At 41.1% G+C, this 22,135-nt stretch overlaps 1 protein-coding gene across 1 annotated transcript in view; it reads right to left on the bottom strand.

Annotated features, from left to right (window-relative positions):
- ankrd11 (ankyrin repeat domain 11) overlaps positions 1–22,135 on the bottom strand; it is an 87,171-nt gene that overhangs the window by 46,633 nt on the left and 18,403 nt on the right. Inside the window, exon 2 of the mRNA XM_062382153.1 lies at positions 17,616–17,695. The gene's annotated coding sequence lies outside the window, so the exon portion shown is untranslated. The remainder of the gene's footprint in view (positions 1–17,615; positions 17,696–22,135) is intronic.

Raw genomic sequence — 22,135 nt, 5'->3', positions numbered from 1 at the left:
CCATAAACCACAGGCTTCCCAATAAGCAGTAAATAATGTTGTAGCCATGGGAACAAGAGTCTCTACTCTTCCATTCTGTTTCGTACCAAACTATACCTTTATGTGATGTAGACACATTAAAGCAAAAAAAGACAGTCATTACGACAAGGTGATTCAAGCACTGCTTTCTTTTCTGTCCCTTTACCATTAACATTAGCCTCTCTACTTTATCAAAACATGTAAACGCAAACAAATTGAACGACACAATATAAGAAATGTAAAATCCAGTAAAGCATTATGTCGCCACATGTTTCTCATTATACATCCCTCTGTATTAGCCATCATCTGAAATGTGTTATGCTACAGACCCAGCAGGAGAAAGAAAAAACCAAGGAGGCTTGTACGGTTGCACAACCACATAGATCTTGCTGCAGTAAATCGAGCGCTCCTCCACATTTCCTTTTACTGCAAACCATTACAGATGCATTCACCTATCCAGTTATCTCGTGCTAGAGATCTGACAGGATTATATATTAGTTTTGTGCAACAAAGGTAGTCTCCTTGATATGGAGTATGAGGTGAGGGTGTGTGGGACTGTCACACCATGTACGCAAAACTAGAACTGTGCAAAAATGTTTCTACGAAGAATTTCAGTACTCTAGCAAAGGAAATTTAGTACAAATATTTTTGTCCCTGTCATCAGGAATATTGGAAAGTACCTATCCTAATAAAAAATTTAACATTATGCCAAATTATTTGTATCACCAATTAAGCCCTCATTACAGCATAATCAGTTAGTAGAAGTGGCTGCGGCCTCCAGGTCTTGCATTACTTATTTTCCCCCTGTTTTCCTCTCCTTTCCGGCCTGTGACATCATCACTTCTCCAAAGAGGCGCTCTATATTTAGCTGCTCACACCCGTTCTGGGTCTCTCTACTCCTGTCAATGCCTCGGCTGAGCTCAGCCTCCCTCCCTCACTGCCTCAGATTGCTCATCTCCTCTTGTTAACTGAGGAGGTAGAATGCATTTTATTTTTACAGGGGAAAAGGGGGAAAGAGCTGGAAAGAAATGACTAGAAAGGGACTGAAAGGAGATCAAGAGGAAGATGCCCATTGTGAAAGACAGAGGGGAGGGTCTGGAGGAACAAGCAGGATGGTGTGAATAGCCATGCTGTAAATCAGCCTCTCCATAAAGTCCCACGGTGAGAATGGCTCACGTGTTGCCTCGTTACGCCACACTGTCACAATGTGTTCCGGCACACTCACACACTTCAAAAAACACAAAAAAATAAGCCCTGCAGAGCTCTGCAATACTACACTGCACTCTTCCACTGCTGCTCAACGGTACATTATAAAAGACTGTGTGTGGGAGAGAGGATGGGGGAGGGTGCAGTGTGTCTGTGACTGGCATTTCAAACATCCTCCCTGCACAAAATAACATCCTGGGAAGATATTCTGCGAGCGTGTGACAATTTATTCAGGCTCACGTTTCTGCAGTGTGTGAAAGCCACCGAGTGGTAGAAGGGAAGTGCAGGAGACCAATGAGTGTGTGCTGGTAACTTCTGTCGAAGGACACCCAGCTAACAGCTTCAGCAACCACCCCCGGGAGAGGGACACATCGCCTCATCTAATTTGCTCCATCACATTTGTGTAATTCAGTGGCTTCAGCACTTGTTAATTGTTCTACCTGATGCTTTTATGTTATCTACCACGTTGCACACTTCTAGATCTACCCAACCCTTGTGCTGCTGCGGGGGCTGCTCAGTAAAACACAAGGTGCGGTGCTGTTGAAGAGTATGCCACACTGTGAAGCAACTACAGGGTTTATGGTGATTTGGTTGAGTTAGCAGGAATTACTATACTATTTCATGTTTTCTCTTCTCTCAATATTCCCTGTTTGCAGGAGCCTGGTGGGTGAAGACAAGAATCATCAGGATCACCTGGGTCACTTTCAACTCTGCTCTTAATAGCTGCTAAACAAGGTATTCTGCTGCTGAGCAGTCGCTACTTGCTTTCAGACATGCATTGAAGTCCAGACATATTCTTGAAATATTCCAGAGAGGCTGTATGTGACACTGCAAATATCTGAGTCAGTTCCTGCTAGCCCTCTGGTAAAATGTACGAAAAATGTTGTGAACCCTTGTGATAAAACTGAATTAAAAAGTTTGTATAATCACAGCTAGTGTGTGTGTTTATGTTTCTAACAGATAACAGAAACAAAACAGGACAAATTCAAATAGCTCAGGATTAAAAAGAGGAGCAATGCACAATGTCAATTTTGAAAGACAACGAGCTTTGAAAGTGTTTGATAAGGACTGACGCCGATGTGCTGTAAACAGAAAAAAGGGAATTCTGCCGCGAAATCTCTAAGTTATAACCTACCTCCTGCATAATCTACCCAGGCACCACCCCTCTGTTGAATGTTAGTGACATTTGCCTGTTGTTTTGAAATTCAAGACACAATATTCAAGACATTTACTGGAGTTCATGTCTGAAAACGGCTACTAGCTGCTAAGCAATTTACTCTGGTGTTGACCACTCTCTGGTTCACTTATACAGCTTCCATGCACCAAAACACAGATTTGAAAACTATATTCTTACATTGTTTTGCTGTTTTGGTGGAGTACTACTTTTCTGTCCTTTCTTGAGTGTGTCAATCTGCCCAAGCAGAGTTCTCCTTAACTGAAAGCTCTTAGACTCACACTGGCATGGAGGGAAAGAAGCTGGTCAGCACCCATACGGTACACTCAACAGCTGTCAGCCATGCAGCCATTACCAGGTAGCAGTATGATTAATTTATAATACTGGTGTTTAAAACCATGCCAAAAGGAGTCAAACCTGCTGGTTAATTGTCATTCAAAAGTTGCCTAGAGGTTTGGCTCTTCTTTAAAGCAATGGCAAAGAACAGGAGGGCTCTTTTGTCTTTTGAACACCGGAATCTCTTGTTCAACCACACATGCCTCTTTATCCATACACCAGCGTACAGTAGATCGGATGTAAGATTCCAAGAAAAGCAGCCCATGTATGGCACATGTTTGATTGCAGAAGCACTAATCTCCAGATCTTTATGGTTCAATCAGCCGAACACACACACCACTCTACCCCTATATTGTCCTATGCCCACCACACCATAACCAGTCATCTTTCAACAGTTAAGTGGCTTTACATTCCTCAAGCCACTCTTGCCCACTTATCCACACGAAAACACACTATTACCCCCCTCTCAGTAATGTGGTAGTGATTGAAGGGGGAACAAGGGGCTGTACTAACAGGTGGGCGCACATGCTGCTGGGGAGATTCATCAGATTATCCAGCAAGCACTCATGGCAGGCTTTCCTTGATACACAGATTGTGTATGTGTGCGTGTCTTACCCTGCACTACAGGACAGGTGAGGAGCAGATCTGCCTCATCTCATTCCTGATCACGTACAGATCCAGTTCCATTAGGAGATGCCACCATCAGCTCCCCCATCTACCTACTGACTTGCACATAAACACTCCAGCCTCCACGTTTGAAACTATGAACATGGGTTGAAGACCAGGCATTTGCTCTCCACCTCAGGTTTCCCAGAATCAGGGAAGCGCTCCATTGCATTTTTGTTTTCTTACCTTAGTAGTAAGAACTACTAAATATTTATGAGAAATATTTCCCCAAAATATGCTTGTTCAAGCTACATTAATTATTTCCAAAGAATTATGTGGAAGTATCAAATAATACGCAATAATTTAACATTTCCTTTATTAGAATAAGGTGAAAATGTAGTTCTTGCCCCTTTGTCCAGATCCACACCGAGATATAAATGGTTCTGTCTCCAAAATGTCCCATTCGTCAATTGCGCTGCACCATTAGTGCGTTGGATGCAAATTTCACTCAATTTTATTCCAATGTGAGTTGAAATATTTGATAATTGAGTCTCGAAAGCCCGGCCACTGGTAGGCCAAAGGTAACATGGTGTCAACCAGACACAGCTCCTGGAGGAGCCGGTGAAAGCCCCCAAGCTGTGTGCTCTTCCGGATTGGCTGGTGAACACACCATTACAGTATAAAATAAAACTTAGTGCAGTCAAACTGGCTAAGTATGGAGGATATATACAATAAAAAAGTAGGGAAAGAAACATACAGAGAGCATTGCTGATATAGCAATGTCCTCTTTGTCCCCCTCAGGCCTCTGTGACAGGTGCTGTGTTTTATTCCACTGCTATGCAGGGCCTCCTTTCTCAGCAACTCACACCAGTTGGCTATGTGAGCCACAGCACTGGAAAGCTGGGAGTAAACAATGCCAACTAGAGCACAGGTGAACTGAGCTTGAGGTCACTAACAATTCTGCGGAAAATAAAAACCATGCAGCTCAATGAAGAAACTGGAGCTTATCTGGTTTGAAAGTAAAACAATGAGCTGGTATAAGGGCTTTATATCTACACCTTGGTTGAACTCATTGAACTAAGTTTAGTGGGATGAAATAGCTAGGAAAATGCAAAAGATTGAAGAAACTGACAAGCTGCTTCTTCACTATAATTCAAAGTTGTCGAGAGGTAGCCATGTTGCTGAAAATTAGGCATTTCACTCTGCTCAGGGCTAAACACGGGACTATGAAACTCAAGGGGGAGAGCGCTGGGGAAGAGATTAGACTTCCTATTGTTTATTTCAGCCTATTCAGGCTCCAGTGCTCTACATCACTTCAATACAAGAGGGGCAGCCAAAACAGCCTGAAGAACTAAACAGCAGCAAAGCCAAGAAGAAAACGTTCACAAGCCTTTGCCAAGATATGCCAAAATGAAACCTTTTTCATTATCAGAATAAGGTGAAAATGTAGTTCTTGAAAATAACAATGATAAATCTACCTTTATCATTTCACCAATTTCCATGTTAGTCAAGTCAGTTTTTTATTTATGTGAGAGGATAAATTCCTCCCCCTGCTTTGTACTGTGTGATACAGGCATAAGCGGGATAATTTACTATTCAAATTCGTGGATTCAACCACATCAGAGTAACAGTTATAGCAGCATCCACAGCAACATCTACTGGATTCTGTCTTCACAGAATAATAGTACAAATCATGCAATCCATACTTCAAATGTAATTTACATAACAAAGCGGAACTGCATTGAATTATAAATTGGAATTGTGGGTCACATTGAGATAAATATGAAAAATACGGAAAATATGAGATAGAATTTCTCATGATAGACTGCAGTGGATAAAGAAGAACCCTGCTGGGATGATTTGAGTGAATATGAGCAGAGAAAATTCTCTTTGACGCTTTCACCTCTGATATATCACCAAACATATTAAAATTAAGTATTTCACTAGACAGAAAAACTACACCTTATCATGTGCTGCACTTGTTTTAACATTGAGGTAGAACCAAATGAAATGCATAGGAATTGTGAAATGAACCACAATGAGTAAAGATTGGATATGCAATACTGTAATGCTTGTGAATAGTAATACAAATATACATGTAACTGTTGCTACCTCCCAAAAGCAAATAAGAAATAATTTGCTGGGGATTGGTCCTGTCTGGCTAAATACCAATCCAGTGTATTGTAAAGATGCATTAGTACATTTGTTTGTCTCAAGGGCACCCTGCTAAAAAAATACCCTGCTTCTGGTTGTCTTTTTAAAATGCTCGGATTGATATCCAGAGAGGTTGTATGACATAATGCAGATGTGGAAGCTCTCCGGAGTTTTTCTGACAGATCATTAGTGAAATGCCCTGACAATATCAGAGTAAGTCCATGTGAGAATACAGCAGGAGAATACCCAGAGAATTAACGGCAAGAAAGAGGGCCTGTCGTTTCTAACATGCAACAAACGCATGCCTAAAAAAAACTAAATTAATATGATCAGTAATATTTCAAAGCTTTTGGCAAAAGGAACAGACGGCAATGTCAGTGTGTTTAAAACAAAAACTGTGTTTTCCGCAGCAAAATTTAATTTGTTATGTCTTGCCTCCTTCATTTTCTACCCAGACGCTACCCCTCAGCCAAGTGCAGTGAAAATGTTCCTGTGGTTGTGAATGCATCTGACCTGGACAATCTCCTGCTGTGTTGGTCATAGGTGAAAGGCAAAGTTTGGAGAATGGGCAGAACCAAATGTCTGGATAATCCCATATAAATATCTGAATACAGCCCAAGTCTCCACTTGAAATATAATGTATGCACTCTTGGTGAGCAGGTATGTGCTAGAGGTAGTGGTTGGGGGCAATGAATTAATAACAATATAATATCTGATTCTAAGGACAGTTGGGTGAAATGTTGAAAACTTTGCATGAGGAAGAAGAAGCGTACGTCACAAGTTTTTGCAATGCTGGCTCCAGGCAAATTGTGTCTGTGTATAAGTGTTAAAAACCACTAAAATTGGAAAACTGGTGTAAAAGAGCTGGGCTCTCACCTATTAATATGTTTAGTAATACTTTATTTACACCAATATTTTTTGTCTCCTACTAAGGGTATTTCACGTTCTAGGACAGAGTTCAAATTTGAATGCTGTAAAGCATAACTCAAAACATATACATCAAAGACCAATAAGTACTAGAATGCGGCTCAGGAAGCAATCTTCTGTCCAAGCCGGAGAGAAAACTAACATAGCTCAACTGGAAACAGATAGGAATTATGTTTTTTTGGTCTGGACCTGACCCAAGACCAATATTTTTCCCAATTACAGGCACATGGGCTCTATTACTAAATCAAGATAGAAGAGCCAACATGACCTAACCAGACCAAAACCAGCCTCATCGCTACATTGACTGGGTTACTATTATGCGAGTGGTGACTAGAAATAAAAGAATAAATAAAGTTTATATATTTGCTTATTTGATCTGTGTCCGGTTTACTTCCATACAATCCACACAACACTGGTATTTCTGAAGAGAGTGCCACAGCGCATTGCTGACTGAGAAAAAGACAAAAATACAACACAACCCTACATGTGCAGTGTCGGAGTTTCAAGCTTTGTGACGTGGCCAGGAGCAAGCAGATAACGATGCAGGGCAGAAAATAGACAGTCTCCACACCTCTGATGTCTTATCTGAACACATCACTGTCACACAAACAAGCCGCTCGCTCCTCATGGGCAGACAAACTCTAAATGTGAGGGCGGACGAGTGTGAGTCACTCTCCCTTCTGGCCATGAAAACAGCAATCTGTGGCAAAGATACAAGGCCTTAACTAATTTGCTGTAATACATTATTATTGATTTTTTATTTGTTTTTTTTTCAAATGGTGACTCACCCAATAATTAATTGAGATCATCAGGACTGATTCCTGATGATAATCCTGATGTTAGTCGTAGCAGTTGCAATCACATTTGTCTAAGCAAATACTGCTATCAGAGACAATTAGAGCGTTGTGCTGTCCATAAAACAGGAAAGAGAAAGTTAATCAGCAAAGAGAAAGACAGACAGGCAGGCATGTAGACAAAGAATGAAGAGCTTTAAATCTGAATGGTTCAATCTAATGGTGTGAGTGGCTGCTGCCTAGTTACGGGAATATCCACGCTAAGCCTGCTAAATCTGAAAAGGCCTCAATTTCTCTAAGTTATGGTCAAAGTCAATGTTCTTCCGCACATCATGGTGCTTTTTTCAAAAAACAATCTCGGAAATGTATAGGTCTCAAAATGCCAGTTTTAAATTATGATGTGGATCGGAAAACAAAGCTTGTCAAACACAATGACAAAAAATGCACAGAGCTTGCATGGTGTTGTGTCTCAATAATATAAAGAAGCCAACTTTCCCAACTGCCCCTCTGTTTGCGGGCAAAGCCCATCACATGATATTATCACATTTAGGTACTTAAAGTCTGCTTTAGAAAAATAAAGTGAAAGAGAACAGGAATTACTAATAAATAAACAAATCATGACCAGAAAACAAACCCAACAATGGTTTTCCCACTTAAATTTAATATTTTTGACACAACTATTAGTGACGCACCACAAACCTACTGTAATCTATAAACAACAAAAACAAAGAGGTAGAAAGGTAAAAGCAGGCAAATATTGTACAACAAAGGAGGACTGAGTTAGTGGCCAGGCATCAGTACAGAGGACAGGCCAAACCTAATTTTAGGCTACATCCACATTACTATATTCTATTTTTACGAAACCATGTTTGTATGCATGTAGCCTTAAAATACTACACCGCTATCACACATACACATACCAGATTCTCAATTGTAATGCTACTGGGAAGTCATTTACTGGTACATAATGTGTCAACCCATTTTCTCAGCTACCATGCAGGTACTACAATTAAAGGTGACAAATAAATGGTTACTGAAAGTAAATATATATATTTGAAAAACAGATATATGGCTTGTTATTGGGGCTTAAATATTCTGAGAAAATGTGAACATAAGTTATTATGAGTTTGTGAAAGATATATATATATATATAAACAAAGACCATAGTTTCTTGAGAACCTTCTAAAGTTTGTTGAAATTATGACATTTGTTGTAAGTTTGTAACTTTAAATCGTATCAACATTGACAACTGCTTCGCCATAACATATAACAAGCACATACCATAACAACACTTTGCTAGCTTACTTTGCTGAATTTGAACACAGGTCTAACTTTAATCCCTTCTCCCTTTAACAGCTTCTCAAAGGCTGCAAGGGTTTGTGATGCTGTCAATGCAGTGCCATTAAGGTTTGGCCAAAGGTCACCAAAAAAGGCCAAGAGGTAAGAATAAGAAGCACGAGAAGAACACAGTTCTGATTATATAAGAACAGCACAGCACAGTCTTTCCTGGGGTGCTGGTTGACGCTCTGAGATAATGATAAGAGACAGACACCAGAGGGTGGTGAACTAGTTGACTTTAAAAATTCCTGAATACGTCTTTCAGATCAGAGGTCAGTGCCTGTCTAAACCCTCTACGTACCATCCCCCACTATCTAGTCATAAAACAGCCACACAAGACTGTGAGACTCAACTTTTTTTTTAAACAAAAGCTAGCCTCCAGTGCTCCTCCTCTTACCCCTTACCCCTTTCTCTACTTGACTCTGGCTCTCCTGCTCTCCTTATGTTATGGTTATCTACATCACTGAGAACAATAAGACCGAGGCTCTTATTTCTGTTGGTGGACGGTAAAGGGGGGTCGGAGTGTAGTAGATGGGTATTGGCTGTAGCAGTTGTAATGGATGGGTGGAAGGAAGGAATGGGAAGAGGAACTAAAGCTATTGTTACCATTAGGGCAACAGATGACATCAGTGCACTGACCCACAGCTACTCTCTTCTCCAAAAAGAAGTGGAGGAGTCAGTGTGATACAAAGCAACGTTTTGACTTAAATCCATTGATATATTTTGTTTGTGCAGTCCTATTTACAAACATACAAACCGACCTTATCGGTAGGGGTGAAAAATAACCTCCTTACCAGTGGTAACAAAATACAAAAGTAGAGGGACCTTTCCAGCCATGCCAATATGGGAAAAAGATGGGGGCAATTTTGGGGATACCGTGTGAGCACATCTACTCTATAAAACATGCCATGCATCTCTTTCACACAGTGAGCTTCCCTCCTCATCAACAGGCAGAGTTGGTATTGATCGTCCCTCAGGGTTTTCTATTTACAGTCCACTGGTTAGGAGGGAGGGTGTCTTCCAGAAACTTTACTCAGCTGAGACTGATTTCCAATAATACTGTGACCCTGCATTTCTACACAAATTCTGAATGACTCTCGAATGCCTCAAGGTAAGCATGCACAGCATATTTTATTGTGACTCTATGAAACAGTGAGATGCATATTTATTAAACAGAAAATATAGCCAGATATATAGCTTTCTGACACGTATACTATGTGAATCTCCCATTTGCTTTATTCGATAGTTCCATTTTTGTCTTGTTTTTAAACTACAAAAGTTTAAGAAAATTTAATTTTGTTTGTTCAATTCACCAGCTGTTTTACATTTGAGGATTGTATTTAATTATTGCATTGTTGCAGTGGTTGTGGAGTGACTGCGACACATTTTGTGGTGACATTGCTTGCAAACCCTCTCCTGAGCATGTTAGTAGACAGAAACTGGGCAGGCAATGAAATGGGGCTAAACAACAAGGTCACGATCAATTCACCCCTCAGCACAAAAAAAAGTATGCTGCGTATAGTGGCGTGTGCCTGTGAAAACAATTTTTTTTAGCATCGTACTAACAGCATTTATATGTTTGCAGGTGAAACGTTGACTACTGAGATGGCTACAGCAAGAGAGAGGGATGCAGAGTGGCTAAAACAATCGGCAGACAGCCAGTGGACCTCATTGGTTGTGGTGACTCAACATCCCAGAAAAAGCAAGACATTCGTGGGACAAACAAGCAAAGTGCTGGTTTGGCTGAGAGAGCAGACAGCAGAGAGTACCAGAGGGGGGGGAGCCAGAGACAGAGAGCCGAGTACCAGAGCATTTCCTACATGGCAGCAGGAGCCATATGTCAGCATAGTTCAGAGCAGACTGAAACTGTAGGGAAAGGTCTGCAATAGCAAAGCCTTTCTCGCTCCCTCTGTCTGCTTTCGGTCTTCACCCACAGCCACATGCACGCACGTGCACACACACATACACACAAACAGCCCCCTTCATTCTACTCTGCAGAGAGGCGTGCAGGTTGGTAAAGGAGGGCCAAGAGGATGAAGTGGCGTGGGAAGGGGTAAGTCCAAATAGATCCATCTGCTTCCTTGTCTATCCTCCTGGCTGGCTATTGGCCCAAGCCCAACTTTTATAAACCAAACAAATACATACACACAACTGGACTGCACACAACCAAACCACAATGCTGACAGGTTTGAGCATTTTTGATTTGATTTTCATATTTTTTAATAAGAGCAGAAGGGTTTTCCAGATGGCCTTCAACAAGATACCAATGCCCTGGGCCAAAGACCTGGCCGATACATTTAAGTGAACATCTGAGAATGTCTTTTAACATTTCTCTACAGTACTCTACAGCAAACTCAGAGCAAAAATAAACATTTTGCTGCTTGCAAATAACCTTTGACAGTTGTGAGATGAAATGGATAACAATATAGGAGTAACAGAAAGTTGTGAAGTTAAAGCCGCATGAATTAATTAATCAGGACTCTTGTTTGAGGCTGATTTGAACAATTACAATCTCTACAATTTACAATCGAGTTACAAACCGCTTCCTGTTTTGTGGTAAAACATAGAAAGTCCATGCCACAGCCTCACCATCAGACAAAAACTCAAAAGCTTAACAAATTATTTTTGGTAGAATCTTTTAAATAAGCTAACCAAGTTTCAAGTGTATCAAATTAAGCTCCTAACAGAAGTTTGTGATAGAGTGATGGCTATAAATGGTAAAATACACTAGAAGTTCAAATAAGGTGTAGATGAAACATACCATGAGGGCTGCTTCTTTAAATATCGTTGGGGCCATTATTGCGTTATGTTGCTACACGCATAGCCAATAACCAAATCTTCACCCAATCAGGAGATCATGTGGAGAGGTTTTGTAGAGAATAGTAAACCTACCATTTTCATATGCTATAGCCTCTCGGATAAGATGTGAAATTGTGTTGGTCATTTTTGTCAACTGTTGTCAGGTGAACTACAGCAACATATTTGTTTACATTGAGCTTCACTACTGCTGCAGGCCCAGCTGTCATTCAAATATACAAACTTTCCCACCACCTCAGAAGCCTGGGAAAGGAACATTCCTAATGTTTCTCCAACAAAAATGTTCTCCTTTCGACTTGACTGGAAATGTAAGAATATGCTCTGGGTCGTGTTTACCAGTTTATAGCTTGATTGAAGTGCAAGCTTGTAATTATGACCTCACATAATATAGAACATCCTGTTTAAAACAACAGTCTGTATAACGCAATGAATGTCATACACTTCAAATTTGCTTTGGCTTACACTTTATGCAAATACTAGCAATACTTTTTTACACAAGTTGAACATATTCCTATGTGACTAAAACACAAGTTGAGAAAGAGGCAAGCTTGATGATTGGGTAACAACCTCCTCTACATATGAACACTATCAGTTATGAGCCTACAATGAAATGGATATACATGTCTGGACCCATCTATGCACTGCACAGCTGGACAGCTGGACAGCTGCAGGGAATCAAAGTCAGGAGCATAAAGGGAGGGGACAATGATGTGCAATGCTGCAAATACCATCATAAAAGAGCATGTTGTCACTGAGAGAAGACGTGGTTGCCTGATGAAGGAACACCTGGTGGGGGAGAAGCCCAAACCTGCTAAACCCTGCTCCTCTACAGTATAATGTTCATGATTTTGCAAAGGTGAAGTTCACACAGAGGCACTTGTAAAGACCGCTGAGGTTGAGGTGAGGGTGACTGAATAAGAGAGACAGAGAGGGGCGTGCAGACTTACAGTGTGTCAGACAACAAGGTCAGCCCATCCCGGGAGAGGTGTTGGCTTTCTAACAGAGCACAGCTACTTGAAACCAAGGTCAATGCTCTGTGGCTGTGAGAGGGGCCAGACAGGGACAGCTTTGCCACATGGTCTGTGTATAAGTATGATGTGCTGGGGGAGTGTAACTGCATGGTTTTGTGTGCGCGTCCAAATTGATCGAGTTCAGATCTCTGGTAGAGAATAAATGAACGAGTAACATATCCACAACCATTGAGGGCCAGATTTCCTGAACCCAGATGCCTTTCTGACATAAAAAAATCAGAACACAGTCCATTATCACTGCCATTATGGCCAGAAGCTGTAGAGACGGGATCTTAGCTGATATCTGCTCTCATTCAGAATTAAATAGCCCTTCGCTTGGTTTTGACTACCTTCTTAGAGAATAAGGGCCAATTGACTCGCACTGCACTCGGATACAGCAAAAGATTAGTTGAACATGGTTTAGTTTAGAAATTCAAACTAGCTGCTTATCCAGGCTGAGCCCCTCGCACATTAATTTGGAGACATATGAGGCAGTATGTGTCCCTTTATTGTATCGGTACATTGTCTTCAGATATTGTTCAGAGTGTACTGTAGCACTAGCACAACAATGAAGGATGATGTAGTACTTAACTACAAACAAATATGACAAATGCCAATTGTATTAATACCAGTTAATTTAAGATCCTCAGTGAGATCATGCACTCACTGGGAGTTGGTAACCGTGACTGAGGTTTGTATCTATCGACACCCAAAAATCTAATTTGTGCTCAACATTCACAGGGGCTGAATGAGGGGTGATGGATGCAGCTGAATGATGGATATTGGTTTGACTATCAAAACCAAACTGTGTAAGGAGGGAGGGCTGCTTCAATGTTATCTTATCCTCCCCCACCTTGGACAAGAGCCTAGCTGCTCTAAAATTAGCCATCACATCTAAACACTGTCTTTGGTGCAGCAGCGACTCTTTGATGGGAACTTGGCTCATGGCTGGCGTACTGAAAGCACACTCAAGCCCATCTCCAAATGCAGAGATGACGCCAAGATAGTATAAAAAGGCAAACTAGAGACACACACTCCTTGACTGTCTCAAATTTTGTATCCAGGGAGGAAGCCTTGGGATGAAAGTGGGTCCAGTAACACAGAATAATAAATTTCATTGATCACTATAAACATAATGTTGTAGTGTCTATTATTGTGTAAATTGTGTTAATTATCAATATGAAAAAAGCCATTACAATCATACAAAATTTAAAAATTAATACATTAAGCATACATTTGGTCTCCTGGTATGAACCATATCAGAAAATATTGAGAAAAACATTTATTGTTGCCATAATCATTTGCCTCCAATCACACATTCTGTAATTATTTTTTTTTTCAAAAAGCTAGAGTTCCATGACAAGACTCTTGTAAAGATAAAGTGAGGTGAGCCACAAAAAACTAAATAAAGGACGGGCGAAGACAGCGGCTATGACTCAAGAGGGGGAATGACATAAAACAGACCAGATCTTAAAAACACAGGCTTCAAGACGCTGATGGAATAAGTAGACCGTAGAATTCATGGCAACTCATGGACCACCAACATTATAAAGCAATGAGTCTAAATCAGTCTAACCATCAGGTACAGATCCTGTTTACGTGTGTGTATTAACGTGTACTTAAGTTTGTGGAAAACAGTGCCTGGGAAGAAACCATGACCTCCCAGCAGGAGCAGGAAAAAATCCTGATGAAAGCAAACCAACATCCTGTGCTCATGGAGCCCATGCACCAGCACAGATACTACTATATATATCCCAAATGTGAGTAACCACATTATTTGTATTCATATCTAAATAGCAAGAGGGGCTTGCATGTAAATTTAATGTTTATACCATCAACATATGACAACTATTCTTTTTCTTTGTAAACATTGCCAACTATTTTGGAATTGCTTGAGGGCTTTTGTGACCTTAAAACAAATATATTCCTCAACACATATGAATAACCAAACCCCTGAAGAGTCAGAAACAAGGAAGAAATGCAGAGACTAATTTCCCATGTAGCGAGACCATATGAACTACATTAACCGCTGCAGCAATGTGTGACAGTCAAGCCAAGAGATAACTTGCTGAATATGCTTCTAGCATGATTATAGGCATGGCATTCAAATACCTTCCAAATTTGAATTTAAGCCAGTAGAAATGAATAAGTGTTTTGTTGTGGGAGATGGAAAAATCTCTGCTACTCATACCCATAACACCAAGTATCTTCTGGTGCCGAGTGACTTTCCCTCCTCATCAATTCAAGGAAAATGCAGAAATAAAGAGCAAGCAAAGGACTCATTGCTGCAAGATGTTGTGCATAAAGCTGCCGCTGTGCACTGCTATTTATCTTTTTCACTCTCACGCCTACGGGTTACTTCTTCTCAGTCAGAGTGCTAACTGGTCTGAACCTCCATTACACAGAGCACACTGGCCTCCCACTCCCACCCTACAGTGGCAGACTGCCATGTGGGGAATAGTGTACGTGCTTGTGTGCGTGCGTGTGTGTTCATGTGCTGCACAAAAAATACTTAATAACCTGTCAACATTGAGAAATTTGGCATAGATGCTGATGTGGAGCCCCTGGGCGGATACTAAAGCCCCGTTCTGCAGTCCCTTGTTTCCCTATGTCCCTGAAATTGTATGACCTATGGCAGCCCTCAAATTCCTCTGCCTAAGAGGTGCGCTTCGCACCATTCAGCTTGCTATTAGTGTATTTCTCTGCACTCCATGCCACAGTGCCTTGCCTGTTCCCGGCAAACAGACTCCTTCTATACGGCATCAGTATGCAGCTTGCTTAAAGGGGAAGAGGAGGAGCGGTAGAGGGGAGGAAGAAGGGAAGGTTGGGAAAACAAAGCCTCTATAGTCGTCTCTCCAGCCAGGCCAGCCCGAGCTGCACTAGTGGGGGCGGGTTATGTAATGCAACTAGCAGGGCCCACTTCCCTGTTCTGAGCTGCAGCACACACTAATCCCCACTGAGGAACGAGCCCTGCTTGAGAGGAAGGGGAGGGGATAGAAGGCGAGCTGTGAGAGAACCAGTGGAGAAGGTGTGATAACAAGAATTTTTGCTTTTTATCTGCAATAAATCAACAGACTTTGGTCCCAAAACTATTTCTAACATGTAAATTTAAAAGGTATGCCACAAAGGCCTGAACCCATAACTTTAGTTCTACACATCACTCTCACATATTCAGTGCTAAAACATAGCGTTAAGAGTAACTAAATTATCCCTAAACAAACAGATATGGAATCGTGACAAATCTTGTGTTTTAGAATAATTTGACTGATAAAAATCTGTGTCTAAACCCAGTCTTAATCACGTCACACCCCAGTCACTTCTGCTAATGATGAAGACCAGGTGGAGGATTTAAAGCAGTTAAAAATAAAAGTCTGATTCTCATTTACTGAGCCGCTTGACTGGAAACCATGTGACTGGTATCACATGAGGAGAGGTAGAAGGAGAGTGGAAGAAGATGTGTGTGTGTGTTAGGTGCAAGCATGCCCACACACCATAGGCACCCATGCAGCAGCATGTATTTCATTCCCGGCTGCACAATAAGCTTTGTGATCAGTTTCCGTTGTTGCCACTGAGAGTAAGCAGATATAGGCACCTCGGAGAGGTAAACATTAGCAGCTCTTTCTGGTGCACAGCTACAGACAAACAGACGCAAGAGAGGAAGGTGGGAGGAGAGTAAGAGAGTGAGAGACAGAGGAGAGAGATGACTTTGTGCAGGGGAAGAGGGGGACTGAGACAGTTGTGCAGCTGTTGGTCAATGAATGTAGGCAGTGCAGACAGCGATCACCATGCCGCAGATTTCTAATAACACATATTCACTGGTATTGTGGCTCACAGATCGAACACTTCTGCTTGGAAAAATAGGGGGGGGGGGGGGGGGGGTAGCTGTCCTTTTGACGAAGGGACAGGAAAGCAGAGGTTAGCCATGCACTAAGCCCTGTTCTTAATACATGCATTCCAGTGGATAGAGCTCAATTCTACTGCACTTGCTTGTTGGTACAAGCAACCTCTGCAGACACACACAGTCAGTCACACACAGGCATGACTGGCAATAAAAGGTAGAGCCTGACTTTTAAATGCACCCATGTACAGGCAGTCTTTCTCAATACTGCTTAAAACAAAACACAATACACTAGTTGTTTTGGTTTAAAATGAAGAGCTTGAGATGCCTCAGATTGATTTATGAGATACTTTAATAATTAACCCTGGTTATTCAGGGTAACACTGGTAGGTGACATTGCCATGGTAAGTAACCTCACACACCTAATCTGCATAGGAGCTGGTTAAGTTCGATCAAAACTGACGAATGCATATAAAAGCACCAACTATTGGCCAATTAATTCTCTTGGAAAACGACAGCACCATTTGCGGAAGGCCCATGGAGCTTAGTTTGTGTATCATCAGATGATATCTTAGAAGTGTTCAGAGACCCATAAAACCCTTTGGAGTTCCCTGACAATTTTTTATATGAACGACCCTCATTATTGCAAAGGGCCAGCTCCACAGCAGCAGTGAACTCTTGTGTAGGAGGGCCCCCTCTCGTCTTCCGCATTTAATTTTTCCCTTTGGGTGGCATGCAAGGTCAAGGCATTTCATTGTGCTCTTGTATACGTATATCATCATACCACAGCGATTGAATAAAGTACTAAAACCTTGTACTAGAGCTGCACGATATATATATAAATAATTTACCCTCATAACGATATGAACTACCGCGATATACATATCACAAATACTTGAACTAGGATAAATGGTATTCGATGTGCCATGCATTCACGTTCTACATAACACACGCGCTACAATTTAAACTGTGATCATCAAATAAAGATTGACACTTTTCGGGTGCCAGGTGGAACTTTTTCAATACAAATATGTTGGCAGAATTGATATAATGCGTTTAAATGTATCAGTCTGATTAGGCTACTCACTGTATGGGGTCTATTTTAGCAGTGAAACCAAAGCAGAGAGACTGTATACTTAAGCATATGATATAAAAAAAAATAGGGGAAAGTGTATATATGTTCAAAGGGTCTCAAGTTGCAATACCAACATTTAAAAAACAACATCCACACACACACACACCACAATGTACTGCATATTTTGTACTATAGTGCAAATAGATGTAGGAACTAGTCAGAATTTTTTTCTAAAAGCAAGTGCTAACCAGCTGTTTCACTTAAACTGCTGTACATGGATGGAATATCGGCTTGATGTTTAAGAGGATTTTCATTAACATACCGATTCCATGGCTGTGGGAGAACGTCAGTGGGCTAAAATCCAACTGGAAAAACACCTGCTGCTGAAGAGTCCACAGAATCCTGAAAAACAAGATGAAAACCAAACCAGGCATTAATTACCTGGACAGAACACACAGTTTCACATTCCTTGCAATGGATGGGTATTTGGGGTGGATGCAAAGGGTCATGTTTCTCCTCCCTGGATCGGTTCTCCCACTGTTCTCTGACAAGCTGAGAGAGGCCTATGTGAGAACAGGGTACAGAGGGACTGAAATATAGTGAGCTGTTTGTTCCATTTTTTTGTTCCTTCAAAACCATGTCTTTATACATTTTAGAACATAGGGCAAGAGTCGTTTATATGTGTTCACATAACAAAATTGCTAATAAACTGCCTGCATTTTGAGGTGTGCAGCAGTGAGTTGGAAACATTATTCAAGTGAAGCCAATACAGCTACAGGTATCAGCAAGTTAAAAGTTAAAATAGGCAAGCTGCTACTTCTCAGTTCATTTAGAACAGTGTTAATTTCGTTGACGAAAACGATGATGAAATATATTCGTTAAGAACCCTTTTTCCATGACGTAACGAAAACGGATCTTTGAAAATCAAAGCTATGACTAAATCTATTTTTAACTTTCGTTGACGAGACGAAAATGTTGGTGGTTGACTAAGTCACAATAATTTTTTTAACATCATCGTATCAGGCCGTCATTAAGTATCTGGAGAGGGCAAGTGTTTCTGTGTGTGTGTGTGTGTGTGTCTGTGCGTGTGTGTGTGTCTGTGCGCTCCAAGAGAGCGCACCGGTCCCGAGGCTGCGCCCCCGGCCCCGCGCACTCGCTCAGAGACACAAGATCAGAGCTAGAACACGTGAGGAAGCCTCTCAGTGACCGACTGCTTCTTAACAAGGGAAACATTGAAAATACAGTTTCTCTGGTCTCAGCTGATCAGAGATCAGCACCTCAGCTTCTTGATCAGAGCAGAAGCTGCAGTTGGTTTGTACCGAGCTGATGTTTCTGTGTTCGCCTCGAGTCTGACGTCCTCTCACTTTTTGTTTTCACATTTAAAATTAAATATATATTTTTAAGCTATTAGGCTCCAGCTATATGTTTTTATAGAAAAGGAGTTTAATGTGGCTATTAAATGTGACTAAAACTAGACTAAAATGGAATTTGTTTTCGTCAACTAAAACTAGACTAAAATGGAATTCGTTTTCGTCAACTAAAACTAGACTAAAATGGAATTTGTTTTAGTCGACTAAAACAAAGACTAAGACTAAGAAAAGACTAAATCTAAAATAGCTGCCAAAATTAACACTGATTTAGAAAACTTATACTAGTTCCATAAAATGCCATCAACAGGCCCTTTGCACAAAAAGGCCTCTTCAAATGGCTGTGTTAGGAATCCTACATATGAGCATCTGATTTTGATGTCACTTGAAATAAATAGCATGGAGTTTTTTGGTGTAAAATAATTGACATAAGTGAGATCAGAACAACTCTATTTTAAAAAGCATTGGGGGTTGGGGTCTAAAAGGGCACTTATCAAAGCCCTGAACTAAGAATCATAGACAGAAAGAGACAAAGATTTCAGAATTTATAAACAGGATGTGGTTAGGCAATGCACCAACAAAACTATACAGTGCTCTGCAACTCTTGTGTTTAGAGGGTTCATGAAATGACAGTCACAATGCATCAACTTCATGAACAATGATTACGTGTATAAATATGTTGACCTATAACTTTAGTTGTGTCCTGTTTAATGGTTTGTAAAAGAAGCACATATAAGAAAGACTGTGGCTGCCAAGCCCTAAGATTGCACCTGGTTGTCCTCAGAACATTTCCATATCTGGTCCACAATAAGGAGCCAAATTGGAACACACATCAGCCACAGTCCAGAGTCCGAGATCTGCTAACGTTACTGACCTGTCTGGCTAGTAGCCCTTCCCCCAGTCTCTCAACATTAGTTTGGGACAGTTCAAGGTTCAAAAACGCATTCTCCTTAGTAACAGTTGCTACCTAGCTTATTGGCTTTGACTAAACTACACAATAAGAGAATGAGGGGATGACAAATAGCAAATCTGCTGAATAGTCAAATTTACGTCTGTACAAAATAAAATCTATAGATGTGATTAAATATTTGTGAACAAGACTAATGTGGTGGAGCTGATGAAACAGAGGTCAGAGGCCAAACCCCTGCTTTAAACCGTGGTTCTATACAACTTTGCCCTGAGTCAAAAACCTGTTTCAGCGAAGTGCAGCCATACATACAGCAAATTTCTAGTTCTGCATCACCATGACAACATGTCCGCATTATTAATTAATCTGCGTGTTCACAAGACACGTCACTGTTGACAAGCTGCTGAAATTTCAGAGATTTAGAGATTTAGCTCATCACTGCAGCAGAGATTTCGCCATATTGGTGAGGATCAGAAGCGTTAGTGAGGCACAGGGGGGCAAGAGGCACATTTGTGGTCAAGACAGCTGCACTACAAGCTCTTTAAAAACACTGCTGTAAGTGAGAGAGCTGGTGAGACCTATGCTGGTTTTAACAGTGACCTTCAACAATAATCAAAGGCTGTCGTTGATGCTGACAGACTATGACTGCAGATAAGGATAAATCTCTTCACTGGAGCTGGGGCAATGGCTTCGCACTAGAGAGACTGAAAGGTTTAGTTGCAGCCATACACGGCTTCTTGCTATTTGGTTTTACTCAACTCAATCGTTGCAACAATTGTCCTACAATATATTCACTAAAGCTTCAAATGCGCTCCAATGTTCAATAGTGAGGTGACCTTCAGGAGATTAAATAGTAATCTATTAAGGTGTTTTTAGTTTATGAGACAAACCCAAAACGGCAGACTGCTATCAAGACCCCATGGTTGGAAAACTATTAAAGAATGCTGGGCCCATGTGCATGAACAATGGGAGCACATGACGTTTGTGTGTGATACCTGGACCATATAACACATCACTGTGCACCCCCCGCAGGCCTGCAGAACACCTCCTCAGTCAGTCTTGTGTCTGGCTGTCATGTAGGCGAACAGAACAGGGATAACTAAAAAAGCAGCTGTAGCAACAATACTAACCTATGTCCGATTTCATAAAGCATACTGCTGGCCTCATACATGTCAAAGTGGGACATTAATTCATGCTCACACTGTAGAATCTGCAGCACAGTAAATCTTCTGGAACAAAAATTCCCAGGCTAGCCAAATTTAAGCAGAGCTCATCTACAGGACACGATATACAGTGGAATAGAAATGTTGGCAGAAAATTTTAGCGAGATAAAATTAACATGGGTTCCTTTAGACACGCTGAAATAAAGTATATCGGCCCAATGTAGCATGATGAAAGAGCCATGAAATAATGCAATAGCCTAAGTTAGTGGTTGACAGCACATCGACATCTGCACTTTTTGCCAAAAACTGTAAAATTTGATCATCTTTCCAATCTTTCTACGTGTATGGTACCTCTTTTTGTCCTGATAAAATTTAATTATTTCCATTTCACGTCTGTCGTGTGATAGAGACTTCATCAACATGCCCCTCATTCTCGTTTCCAGACATTTTCTTGCTGCGTTACCACATGACCTCACTCAGACATTTACCAGGGGCCTGCCAGGAAAAGTTCCAGAAAATCCCATCAGCAATTGATGTGGACACTCTCTCATACAGCCACTCTCGGAATTTCAGGAAAATGTCAGAAAGCAGCTTAAGTTATTCACTTATGGCAAAGTCCTTCTACAGATTGTGACGCAACAGTTTTTCAACCTCATTGTTGCAGAAACAGCTTAGACAGGTTTATCTAGGAACATGGAGTTCAGCAGGTTATTGTCGAGATCGGATTTGCTTGTGTGTGATTGGAGTCATTTGATGATCGGTGCAGAGGTGGGGCACTGATAGGGTTAGCATTTGAATATATGTTTTAATGGTGTGTCACTACTGCTGTAGTAACCTACTTCTTGCAGCCTTGAACTGGTGTATATAGGTGTGTGTGTATGTAAGTATATTGCATGTTCATGCCTCTGCTGTTGTCTTTCAGTAACTGACATTTTCGTATCAGGAATTGTGGAAATTTCATCCCATCATCATCGACTACTACATTTTGGTATTTTGACATCCCGATTATAATCGATTGAATCAATTGAAACACCTAACTACTTTTACTAAAATGATGTACTACAACTGGAATTAACACTGCCTACAATATCTGGGGGGTGTCTGTCAGTGAAGACAGCCTATATAAGATCCGATCACAATACCAATTGAACAATAGGAGGTAACAGCAGCTTAATATAGATGCCTGGATTTGGCCTGCAGTATGTCAAAGCATCAGGTATCGGAGCTTATTGTAATATCTTCCCTAATTAGATTCAGTCATCTGCTCTTCAATGCACAAATACTGGAGGGGAAACCTGACACTGGAGGGTATGGGGAGACAGCTGAGGGGGTTGGAGAGATGGGCCAGAGGGTGGAGAAAGGAAAAGAGATACACACCACACCTCTCCTCCTCAAAAACATCTAC

Source organism: Platichthys flesus, chromosome 1 (assembly GCF_949316205.1).
Source record: "Platichthys flesus chromosome 1, fPlaFle2.1, whole genome shotgun sequence".
In the NCBI taxonomy this organism is placed as follows: domain Eukaryota; kingdom Metazoa; phylum Chordata; class Actinopteri; order Pleuronectiformes; family Pleuronectidae; genus Platichthys; species Platichthys flesus.
This window is presented reverse-complemented; position numbering and strand designations above follow the sequence as displayed.